Raw genomic sequence first — 13,316 nt, 5'->3', positions numbered from 1 at the left:
TGTCATTTCCATTATGCTATCAAATAGTGGGGCTGTAAGCACCCTATGTGATAGTAATAAAGTTAGTGTTACTAAACCCACAGCAGTAAAATCAGTCTGTACCGTGTTTCCCCGAAAATAAGCCCGGGTCTTATATTAATTATGCCAACAAAAGACATAGTAGGGCTTATTTTCGGGGTAGGTCTTACTATGTAATGTGATGTCTTCTCTCCCCCTCTCCCTCCCTGCCTGTCAGGAATCCCCAGTGTGAACTGAGTTAAAATGCTAGTAAAATCCTATAATCCACTCTATTACAGTATTATATGATGTAGAATGTGTGTGTTTCTGTAATACAATTGTGCCAAATACCTTTATTATAGTGCTGCTCTGTGCTTCAGTTACCCGCCGGAGCTCTCTTATCCGCAATTATATTACAGAAACACACACATTGTACATTATATACTACTGTAATAGAGTGGATTATAGGATTTTACAAGCATTTTTAACTAGGGCTTATTTTCAGGGTAGGGCTTATATTGCAGCCCTCCTGGAAAATAACGCTAGCTCTTATTTTCAGGGTAGGTCTTATTTTTGGGGAAACAGGGTATATGCAGTAAAGCATGCTGGTTATACTCACTGTGGAACCTAAGGGGTTGAACCTCTGCATTGTGTAAAAAGGTTGTTTGATTCTGCCATCTCTGTTCCTCCCCTTCTTTCACTGTCCCCAGACCATCCCCTGATAGTATGAAGGCTAGGGGACAAAGCTGCACATGCTCAGTTTGGTGTATATTGCTAGAGAGTTTTTTGTTTCTTGGTAGGGTACATGTGATCAGTACAGGGCCAATCAGCACTGTCCAAAAGAGGGTCAGGGGTCCTGTAGCCTTATAGGACAGTCAGAGCAGAATGAAAACTCCTCCTAAAAGCTTTAACCAGGCACTGATAGAAGTCACAAGACTGTTCTAACTGCTAGTATTTAGCAGTTTATATTTACTAAAACTATTGCATTACCATGTTCTGTGAACTGTGGGAGACCAGATATAGTGAATGCAGGGTCCTGGGTTTTAGGGAAAAAAAATAAAAATGATGGAAACAAATAAAAAATGGCACTCCAGATGTTTTGGAACTACATTTCCCATGATGCTCATGCACTTTGCAGTGTAGTGGAGCATCATGGGAAATGTAGTTCCAAAACATCTGGGGTACCAAGGTTTAAATTGATGACTTGTAAAGCATCGCCTATAGACAGTTTGGAGTTCTGCTTTAACAAATTTGCACAAATGCAAATGTACATTTCAACATGTGCAAAAAAATAAAAATGACCCGGGCAGCAAAAAGATTGTCAGCCTTCATTCTGTGCAAAATCTTTGTTTAACATCTTCAAACTGGAGCTGAAGGTTTCTTTTCAAATCCTTGAATCTGATTTGGTAAATGCTTTGTAAAAACTCAATGGGGGTTATTTACGAAAGGCAAATCCACTTTGCACTACAAGTGCATTGGAAGTGCAGTCACTGTAAATTTGAGGGGTAGATCTGAAATGAGGGGAAGCTCTGCTGATTTTATTATCCAATCATGGGCAAGCTAAAATGCTGTTTTTTTTTTTTTTTTTTTTTTTTTAAAGTCCCACCCCCCCCCTCGGATCTGCAGTGACTGCACTTCCAAGTGCAATTTCAAGTGCATTTTGCACTTGTAGTGCAAAGTGGATTTGCCTTTAGTAAATGACCCCCCGATGTATACACTTGTTATATGCAAGCTAAAGCCAGTGTGAACAAATCCTTTGAGATTAGTTGCTGGTAAATGTAGTAGTATGATATACCTCCAAAAAAATTCTGTGTGGTTCTTGCCTTATTGTTACAGTGATTTTTCATGTTTTCGTAGGTAACTGCTATGTATTTCAGTGTAAAAGCATATTTATGTACGTAATTCATGTTAGGATTGTTTCAGCGCAGTGGCCTAATGGTTAGCATTTCTGCCTTGCAGCAATGGGCTCCTCCGGTGAGGACACCATCTGCATGGAGTTTGCATGTTCTCCCTGTGCTTGTGTGGGTTTCTTCACACACTCAAAAGACATGCTAGTAAGTTAATTGGCTCCTGTCTAAAATTGGCCCCATTATGATATTCTACGTAATGCTCCCAGGGTGGCTACCTCAACAGCAGATAATGGACTTTGGGGCAGATCCACAGAGATCTGCACCGGCGCAGTGTATGTGAGATGCGCTACGCCGCTGTAACTTACTTTTTTAAACTTTGAATCCACAAAGAATTTGCGCCGTAAGTTACGGCGGCGTAGTCTATCTCTCGCGGCGTAAGGGCGCCTAATTCAAATCGGCGAGTAGGGGGCGTGTTTCATTTAAATGAAGCGCGTCCCCGCGCCGAATGAACTGCGCATGCGCCGTCCCTAAATTTCCCACTGTGCATTGCGCTAAATGACGTCGCAAAGACGTCATATTTTTTAACATAGACGTGAATTACGTCCATCCCGATTCACGGACGACTTGCACAAAAAAAAAAAAATTCTAAATAAACGCGGGAACGACGGCCATACTTAACATGGCAAGTCTAACTATACGCCGCAAAATACCAGCTTTAACTATACGCCGGAAAAAGCCGACTCGAGAGGACGTAAGAGAATGCGACGGCCGTGCGTACGTTCGTGGATCGTCGGAAATAGCTAATTTGCATACTCGACGCGGAAAACGACGAGAACTCCACCCAGCGGACGCCGAAGTATTGCATCTAAGATCCGAAGGCGTACGAAGCCATACGCCTGTCGGATCTTACCCAGATGCCGTTGTATCTTGGTTTGAGGATTCAAACCAAAGATACGACGCGGGAAATTTGAAAGTACGCCGGCGTATCAGATACGCCGGCGTACTCGCTCTGTGGATCTGCCCCATTGAGTCTCCAACGAGAAAGGTACTGCAGATATATAAATGAAGTCCTAATTTCCCCTTTTACTTTCTGCCTTTTACAGGGGAACTAAATTCTAGTATTTGCACATATCTGTTTTTTTCCCATTAAAATTGATTTTCATTTGGACCCAGAGACAGACTTATACAGTAAGGAAGAAAACAAAGTATTACTGTTCTGACTTCAGTCAATTAAAATCTGGTTTGTTGTTTTTGGGTCATGCTTTCTGCACAATATCCATACTTTTGTTGGTGAGATAACTCCAATTGCCATAGGGGACTCGGCTTGATATGAGATTGGATTCTGATTTCATGTGTTTTTAAACATGTAAATAAAGTAATATTTGTGACAAGCAAACGTATGATGGTAATTTCGCTTCTGCAATTATTATTATTATTATTATTTTTTTATAAACTTTATTGAGTAGTTAAAGATAAACATCACAAACAATCCAAATGAACCCCTTGACAGAGCTTCACCGCATCAATTAGGCCATCATGTTATTTGTAATAAGCTGATTTTAAAGTGATTGTAAAGGCTTGTGTTTTTTTTTCCTATAAAAATCACAAACATGTTATACTTCCCTCCTCTGTGTAGTGGTTTTGCTCTCAGCAGCCTGGATCCTTCTCTTCTGGGGTTCCTCTTCTGTGATCCTGGCCCCTCCCTCCTGTTCAGTGCCCCCACAGCAAACAGCTTGCTATGGGGGCACCCGAGCGGAGTCACAGCTCTGTGTGTCCATTCAGACATGTAGCCTTTGTCCCTTCCCCCTCTCTCCCCTGATTGGCTAGCTGACTTTGATTGACACCAGCGGGAGCAAATGGCATCCCCGCTGTGTCTCAGCCAATTAGGAAGGAGAATCTCGGACAGCTGAGACCTTCGTGGACAGAAAGGGACCTCAGGTAAGTGTTCGTGGGTGCTGGGGCAGCTGCTCCACACAAAAGGCTTTTTATCTTAATGCAGGGCTCGACAAATCCCAGGCGCCAGGTCGCCATGGCGACTAGAAATGGTGTCCTGGCGACTTGGCTTGGAAGGTGGGCGCCATCTGGTGGTGGCCGTTGGTATTGCAAGTTAAGCATTACAAATTAAACAGCAATTCTAATGTAATTTTTCACTGCCATTTACTTCCCTCTAATTAGAACCCCCAAACATCATATATATTTTTTATCCCAACATCCTAGAGAATAAAATGGCGATCGTTGCAATACTTTCTGTCATGCCGTATTTGCGCAGCGCTCTTACAAGCGCACTTTTTTGTGAAAAAATTACACTTTTTTTAATTAAAAAATAAGACAACAGTAAAGTTATCCCCATTTTTTTTTTAATATTATAAAAGATAACGTTACGCCAAGTAAATTGATACCCAACATGTCACGCTTCAAAATTGCGTCCGCTCGTGGAATGCCGACAAACTTTTACCCTTTAAAATCTTCATAGGCAACGTTTAAAAAAATATACAGGTTGCATGTTTTGAGTTGCAGAGGAGGACTAGGGCTAGAATTATTGCTCTCGCTCTACCAATCACGGCGATACCTCACATGTGTGATTTGAACACCGTTTACATATGCGGGCGCTGCTCACGTATGTGTTCGCTTCTGCGCGCAAGCTCGTCGGGACGGGGTGCGTTTTCTGGCTCCTAACTTTTTTAGCTGGCTCCTAGATTCCAAGCAAATTTGTCAAGCCCTGCCTTAATGCATAGAATGCATTAAGATAAAAAAAAAAAAAACTTCTGTCTTTACAACCCCTTAAAAGCCCAACTCGGGGCAAATAAAATTGACCTCCTTGCTTTGGGGCTGTGCCCACGCTGCAAGGGTTAATTGCTTATTTAGGTCTAGTGCTTCTGCACCCCTCACAGTCTAGAGTCCTGATGTCAAGACCAGAGCAGGGTCCATAGCCCGGCTCTGGATGTGAGGATGCCAAAGGATAGTCCACTGCCAGATTGTGGGGGCATGCCTTCATAGAGGATTTTAAGCGTTATAACCTGAAGTCACACTTTTGTGCCTTCATCTATGAGGCCTTACTGTAGGAGGTAACTTGTCAGTGACTGCCTCACTAGTATGTTAGGTACAGCAAGGGAGGTTTGGAGACATAACATTGCAATTTCACACAATGGGGCACATCAGCTTCAAGTTTAGGGAGTTCAACTGCCTCTACTTATAGGGGGCAGCAATGGGCAGTTCAAATGCTTCACTGTATACTTGCCTCTGTCATGGCTGGTGGAAACCTGGAGCTTTTGGGATGAAACCAGGGCTTTTTTTCAGGGGGAACTTGGGGAAACTCAGTTCCACCACCTTTGGCTCAGACCCTTTGGTGCCTGCTTACCACAATCGCTTGTAAACACAGAAGTCTGGTTTCTGTGTTTACAAGTGACAGCTCTGCACTCTGTGTGTAACCCCCCTGAACTCTGCACTCTGTATGTAATGCACTCCTGGTATTTAATCCCTCTTTAAGACCTCTGGATGGAACAGTTATTAACGTACCTGCCAACTCCATACTGCCATTACCTATTCCAAGGGCTCTGCATCTGGTCACATGATCTCCACAGTGACCAGCTTCATGGTAGAGAAGAGAGCAGCAACAACGGCTGCAATGCCTAGGTGGTGACGTCACCCATAGACTTACTATGGGGCATCTGTTGTTGGCTGTCCCTTCTCTTCACTGAAGTCGGCTCTGGGACCCAATCATGTGACTGGACTCCAGTGCCATGAGAATAGGTATGTATACACATCTTTATTTTACAGGTTAAAGCGGAACTTCAGTCATTTTTTCATCTTTCCATCTATTAAATCCTCTGCCCTTGTTTTAACTTTGGATAGTAAAGCATTTTCTGCCAGTAAATAGCTTATACAGCCCACTTCCCTTTTTCTTGTCTGGTAAACAGGCCTAGACTTATGACATCATGCACAGCTCTCTCCCTCTCTCACTCGTGAGAGTTTGCCAGGAAGGGAAGGGATGATTCATAAGAGGGTGAATGAGAGCTGCAGAGCTGGGGTGTGTGAATCCAGGAAGTGAACAGGCAGCAGCTTCAGCTGCCCACAGTTAAAATGGTTGCAGCCAGACTCAGTGGAGGGAGATTTCTGCAGCATATTTGGCAAATACAGAATCACAGTATATATAAAATAATATGCAAAGTGGTTGGAGGGAAGCTTCAGAATGGAAAAGATGTTTTTATTACATATTATGTGAGCAGACTGCAGTTCCTCTTTAATTACTATATGACTTAGAATGGGGGAGGGAGCAGGTTTACGATTAGATGGGATTAGCCTGGACTTCTATGTTAAAGCATAACAGAAATACACATTTGATTGATTGTTTCCAGCCTTGGACGAGCTTTACAGAGCTAAAAGGGGATTTAAATAAACAATTTTACGTGTTTATAAATATGTCTGAAAGTTCTCATTTAAAAAGATCATGTAGCTAGTAGTAATTAGTTATAATTAACTGGACTTGTTGAAATGTTGCAGACGTTTCCTCAGTTATCTAAGCAGGGTGAAGAAGTGTCTTCAACATTACAGTCCCAACTAAATGTTACTATTACTAACTGTCCTTTATAAAATAAGTAACACTGTGATGCAGTTATTTAAATAGCCACAAGATGGCAGTGTTTATTAAACAGCTTCACAAATGAATGGGCTACCTGAATGCTGTGGCAATGCACTGCAATGGTATGAATGGGCTGATTGACACTAAAGCGTCCTTCATGGTACCCGATGAAGTTGTTTCTATATCTGCATGATAAACCACATTTGCTGGGCAATGATTGGCAACTTCTGTGGCTAGTTATGATTTTATCTATGGCTGCATTCAGACCTGCACGTTTCCTAAATGTGCGCCAAAACGCACAGAAATACACAATTTTCCACATGTTTTCTAAACGAGATGCAAACATGCTGCACATGTGCATCACACTTGCAGTGCCATTATTCATTAATGACGCCTCAAATGCGGTTAGCAGATGCACATTTTGCCATGTGACAAAACGCGTTACAGATGTGCAAAAAAAGTGCCTTCCTGTTATCCTCTGGTGTGAATGGGGCCTTAAGCATCTTCTATTTGGACATTTTACATCATCTCAGTCTAGGCAAATTAGCTTCACAGGAGCCTGAGAACTACTTTTTCTTAAAGTGGAGGTTCACCCAAAAACTAAATTTTTAACATTAGATTGAGGCTCGTTTTGTGAAGGGGAATCGGGTGTTTTTTTTTTTTTTTTTATCTAAGCAGTACTTACCGTTTTAGAGATAGATCTTCTCTGCCGCTTCCGGGTATGGGCTGCGGGATTGGGCGTTCCTATTTGATTGACAGGCTTCCGACAGTCGCATACAGCGCGTCACGATTTTCCGAAAGTAGCCGAGCGCAGGCGCCGTATAGAGCCGCACCGACATTCGGCTTCTTTCGGCTACTCGTGACGCGCTGTATGCGACCGTCGGAAGCCTGTCAATCAAATAGGAACGCCCAGTCCCGCAGCCCATACCCGGAAGCGGCGGAGAAGATCTATCTCTAAAACGGTAAGTACTGCTTCGATTTAAAAAAAAAAACACCCGATTCCCCTTCACAAAATGAGCATCAATCTAATGTTAAAAATTGTTTTTTGGATGAACTCCCGCATTAATTTAAAGGTAGAACCTTTTTAATAGTCTGGTATGAATGGGACCTAAGGGCTGATTGACACCAAAGCGTCCTGTTGCAGGCTGTTCATGCACACTTGTTAATATGTGTTGCGGTAAGGAATTCCATTCATTATGGGTGGTCTGCCAATGCACCACAAGTAATGCACAGCACCACATGCTATGCAATGATACTATGCAGTAGGGCTCGACCGATATCGTTTTTTTTTTGTGCCAATGCGATACCGATATTTTGGCCACCTTTCCTGCTGATAGCCGTTATTTTGTACATTTAAACTATTCAAAAAATAAAAAATGTTATGCAATATTCTGGTATAAACTGAGCAAGCTGTGTGTGGCTGCTGGCTGGCACCTTGCTGTGGGTGGGTGGCTGCTGGCTGGCACCTTGAGGTGGGTGGCTGCTTGCTGGCCTGGCAGGCACCTTGCTGTGTGTGACTGCTGGTTGGCACGGCATCTTGCTGTGGGTGGGTGGCTGCTGGCTGGCCTCAGTGGCCTGGCACCTTGCTGTGGGTGGGTGGCTGCTGGCTGGAACCTTGCTGTGTGTGACTGCTGGTTGGCACGGCATCTTGCTGTGGGTGGGTGGCTGCTGGCTGGCCTCAGTGGCCTGGCACCTTGCTGTGGGTGGGTGGCTGCTGGCTGGCCTCAGTGGCCTGGCACCTTGCTGTGGGTGGGTGGCTGCTGGCTGGCTGGCTCCCGCTGCTGTCAATAAAAGTCAGTGCGCCAGCGAGGAGAGAGGGGGGCTGGGACGAGCCACGGCTCCGTATCTGAATGGACACGCAGAGCAGCAGCTGCCTGCTGTGGGGGCACCCGAAGGAGGGGCCAAGAGACCCGAGAAGAGGAGGATCTGGGCTACTCTGTGCAAAACCACTGCACAGGGCAGATACTGTAAGTATAACATGTTTGTTATTTTGAGGCCTCATTCCCACCGTGCAGAGACATCAGTGTTCTGCTAAGGTACAAAAAAAAGCGATTGTTCCTTATGTGCCCTGTTCACAACACTGGTATCATGTGTAGATGACATTAGTATTGGTGTGAATAGGGCACATAACTGATGTGCATAAAAACTGATGTAAGCGTGCATGAAAACAGATGATCGGTTTTCCCACCAGTTTTCATGCACAGACTGTATGGTGTGAAAGCCCGTAAACAAAAAAATACAAGACTTTAGTATCACTTTAGGACAGAGACAGCTTGGCACAATCTAAGTATGCAAATGGTAATCACTGGAGGCATTAACGCTACTACAGGGATAACTGCAATCTTTTGGGTTCTGCTATCTTTTTAAACGACTTCAATTATTTTTTCTGATTGGACTGGGTGGATGAAGTCATGATCTCAACGTCATACAATCAGAGAATTCCTTGTATTCAATGAACAAAATACAAGTAGTTCTGTAAATGGGGGTGCCGATCGGGGTGCCGATCGAGTGGCACTGTGTGGTCAGTGTCTAGTGGGGAACAGAACTCGACCAGGATCTGGAAGCGGACTCAGAAATAACATTGACTACTATAGTGAATTAGTGAATATATAAAAAGTGGATACAACGCTAATTATAAATAATATATAATGAATGTTGTTAAAAGTGAAAAAGAAAAGTGAAAAAAGAAAAACCAAGGCAGAGTCCCATCACATAAGAAAGTTCATAAGTGTCTATTTAGAGTCCATTCATGAAAACAAGGAATAGAGCAGTGAATGTGATCTTCACACACAATATATGTATGGTGCATCCGGCTCCGCACACCCAAGGGGGTATGATAGTCTGCTTACCAGATGGCGATGACTGCTGCAGCGGTCTCGTCCAGCACAGGGATATAAAGGTCTCTCCAAAACCTAAATAGTGTTTCTAGATGATGATTCCTACTGTCACCAGCTAGTGGATCATATTGCTCAGAAATATAAAAGAAAAAGCTCCCATAGTGTAATATATCAAAGAATGTGGATCAATTTAATAAAGGATAAGTATTGCACTTATAATAGAAAAGTTTAACAGCCAGCGAATCGTGCAATTTGATTGTATAAATATCGCAGTGTCTCCATAAGCCTCGCTCCGCTTCCTGTGTCAAAAAAGCCCGTCCACTGTCCCGGCAGGAAAAACGTAACAATGTCACCGTCAGTGGCTCCACCCTATGCGTTTCGTCATCAATAGGACCCTCCTCTGCCTCCAGATCCAGCAATGTCTCCTCTCTTAGTCATAGTGATTTCCAGTGGCCCATCAGGTTGCGCCAAGTTAGACCAATTGTGAGAGATATAGATAAATAAGAACCACACACCAAATATTACTTCCTTCTAAATATTCTTTATTGAACCATCCATACTAAAGCTGCTGCCATATTGTCCCTGCCCAAAGATCGCCCTGGCTGAGATGTTAAGGCAAGTTAATCCTTGGGCAGGGACATCATGAAAGCAGCTATATTAGGGATGGTTTATTAAAGAACAGAAGTAAGAGATTTCTAGTGTGCGGCTCCTATTCTTCTATATCTTTCAACAGCAAGCGAAGATGGTCTTTTTTGAGCCAGACACCAATGGGGATTGCACAAGGTGCAGGTCTGTTTTGAACAACAATATACTGTGTATACTCGAGTATAAGCCAAGTTTTTCAGCCCTTTTTTTAGGACTGAAAATACACCCCTCGGCTTATACACAAGTCAGTGTACCTGAATTCTTGACAGAAGTCCATTTTTTTTAAAGTAGCGGCTTCCTCCTGGCGTTCCGTTCCGTGATGGGCAATTGACACTGTGTTCCGCCTATCACGAAGGTCCTCTCATCCTCGGACAGTTTCCCAGCAGACACTGTGTTCAGTATTCCGCCAATCACGGACATCCTCTTCTCTGAGGATGAAAGAATGTCTGTGATTGGCGGAACACTGAACACAGTGGGGCAGATCCTCAAAGAAATTACGCCGGCGTATCTCTTGATACGCCGCGTAATTTCAAATTTGGCGCATTGTATCTTTGTTTTGGTATACACAAAACAAGATACGACGGCATCTGTGTTAGATCCGACAGGCGTACGTCTTCGTACGCCGTTGGATCTTAGATGCAATTTTTCGGCTTCCGCTAGGTGGCGTTCCCGTCGTAATCCGCGTTGAGTATGCAAATTAGCTATTTCCGACGATCCACGAACGTACGACCGGCCGTCGCATTTTTTTACGTCGTTTCCATTCAGCTTTTTCCGGCGTATAGTTAAAGCTGCTATATGGTGGCGTAATCAATGTTAAGTATGGCCGTCGTTACCGCGTCTAATTTTGAAAATTTTACGTTGTTTGCGTAAGTCGTCCGTGAATAGGACTGGATGCCATTTACGTTCACGTTGAAAACAATGACGTCCTTGCGACGTCATTTGGAGCAATGCACCCTGGGAGTTTTTATGGACGGCGCATGCGCAGTTCGTTCGGCGCAGGGACGCGTTTCATTTAAATGAAACACACCCCCTACCCGCCCAATTTGAATTCGGCCACGAGAGATACACTACGCCGCCGTAACTTACGGCGCGAATTCGTTGAGGATTCAAACCAACTCAAAGTAAGTTACAGCGGCGTAGCGTATTTGACATATGCGCCGGGCGCAGCGTATGTATGTGGATCTGCCCCAGTGTCTGCTGGGAAACTGAGTCCGAGGATGAGAGGACCTCCGTGATAGGCGGAACACAGTGTCAAATGCCTATCACAGAACGGAACGCCAGGAGGAAGCCGTGACTTTTAAAAAATGGACGCCTGTCAAGAATTCAGGTACTCGGGCACAGTGAGACGGCAATGGGCATAGTGAGGTATGGCATAGTGTAAGGTGACCAGATTTTTAAAATGAAATCCGGGGAAATATTTTTTTTTCACTAGTAATGGCAACAATCAGCGACTCTCTGCCCGTCGCCGCAGCCGCCTGCCTTACAGCCTGTCAAGTCTTACTCTCCGGGCCTCGGCTACTACTGGGTGGGGTGCGGAGGAAGATCACTCTGCCAGGGAAGGCAAGGAGATAAGCAGGCAGGCGGCTGGCCGGGACTTAAAGGGGTTTTCCACCTTTTTTTTAAGTTTATTAAAAGTCAGCAGCTACAAAAAGTGTAGCTGCTGGCTTTTAATAAACTGACACTTACCTGCTCCACGGCTCCAGCGACGCGCCGGCCGGGGCTCCGCTCCTCGCCTCCCCCTGCCATCCGGCGTCTTCATTCTTAGTGTGGGCACCCGGCAGTAACAGCTTTCGGCTTCACGGCCGGGCACCCACTGCGCATGCGCGAGCGCCGTCCGATTGGACAGGCGCTCGCCTACAGGGAGGGGCTGTGAAAAGGCGATTAAGCTAATCGCCTTTTCAGCCCCTCGGCGGAAGGAGGAAGTGGGACAGGAAGTCCCCTTCTCCTGAAGCCCCCACTCCCCCCCCAAAAAAATGACATGCCAAATGTGGCATGTAAGGGGGCGAGGAGTGGGTTAAGAGGAAGTTAAATTTTTAGGTGGAACTCCTCTTTAAGCCAAGGCAGAAGAACATGCAAGCGGAGCTGAATGGGCATGCACCCGAAACTGAAGAAATATTCCCTCCGCTCCGACCAGCACATGATCATCAGAAAGGGGCACAGATAATGGAAAAAATACACCCCCCCAAGCTAGTAGGAGTGGCAGAGGGGGGGGGGGTGTAATTCAGAATTATTATTTTTTTAATTCTGCACTGACTGTCTTTGAAATTGCCCCTGTTCAAATACAATCTGGGGACAAAACTGGGGACAGTCTTGGTCTGGGGACAGTGTCCTCAATCCGGGGACTGTCCCCTGAAAACGGGGATGTCTGGTCACCCTAGCATAGTGAAGTATGGCACAGTGAGACGGCAATGGGCACAGTGAGGTATGGCACAGTGAGGTTGCAATGGGCACAGTGAGGTTGCAATGGGCACAGTGAGGTTGCAATGGGCATTGTTGACCCTCTTTTCCGCTTACAGTAGCTGCTGCCTTCTCACCCTAGGCTTATAGTCGAGTCAATACGTTTTCCCATTTTTTTGTGGCAAAATTAGGTCCTCGGCTTATACTTGGGTCGGCCTTTACTTGAGTATATACGGTAAGTGTGCAGTTCCAATAATTCCTGAAGTTTAGCTTGTTGTATAAAAATGAACATAGATTTCTTACAGAGAATTTGTAAAAAAAAAAAAATTCCCAGTCAACAGGCCCATATGACTTTCACTTGTCTCCGACTACAGCTCTCTTTGAAGCCCTATTCTCTTTACTCATACACATAACTTTGACAAATACAAACAGCGAAAAACATTTCTAAGCATTGTTAGTTCTTCATGCAGTTTCATGTTTCAAGGCCTATTGGCTGGCTTTATTTCCTGCCAACTGCATAGAGGATTTTCCTATCTTCCCTGCACACTCAGTGTTCCAACGCAGCCCCATTCGGCAAGAGTGTGAAATGAAGTGCTATGCTCACTTTAATCGTAAAGGCTTTCCCAGCATCCTCAAACGATTTCATTCAAGGAGAATTCCACTAAACCCAAAACTAGATAAGGAGGATGAATCTTCTGGACTGAGAGCTACCTTAGATGTCTAAAATGCAGAGGCAGCGCTTTGTGTTCGCTGCTGGTTACAAGACTTGTGATCGTGTTTACAAGCCAATAAGCTGCAAAAGAACAGCAAATGCTGCCTTTTTTTTTTAATACTTCCCTTTCTTGTTGTGCTTATATGAAGCAGAAATAGCCTGGATGCAAAAGTGAATTCATCTTCCCAGGCACATTCTGTTTTCTGTATTTGTTGTCTGATAACCCAGAAATTTCAACTTAGGCGTGTAATGAGAAATTTCTGTTGTAGGTGTAGATCTTTTTTTTTTTTTTTTTAAGT

Source organism: Rana temporaria, chromosome 7, assembly GCF_905171775.1.
Source record: "Rana temporaria chromosome 7, aRanTem1.1, whole genome shotgun sequence".
NCBI lineage: Eukaryota > Metazoa > Chordata > Amphibia > Anura > Ranidae > Rana > Rana temporaria.
The sequence above is the reverse complement of the archived record's forward strand: the minus strand, read 5'-3'. Positions refer to the sequence as shown.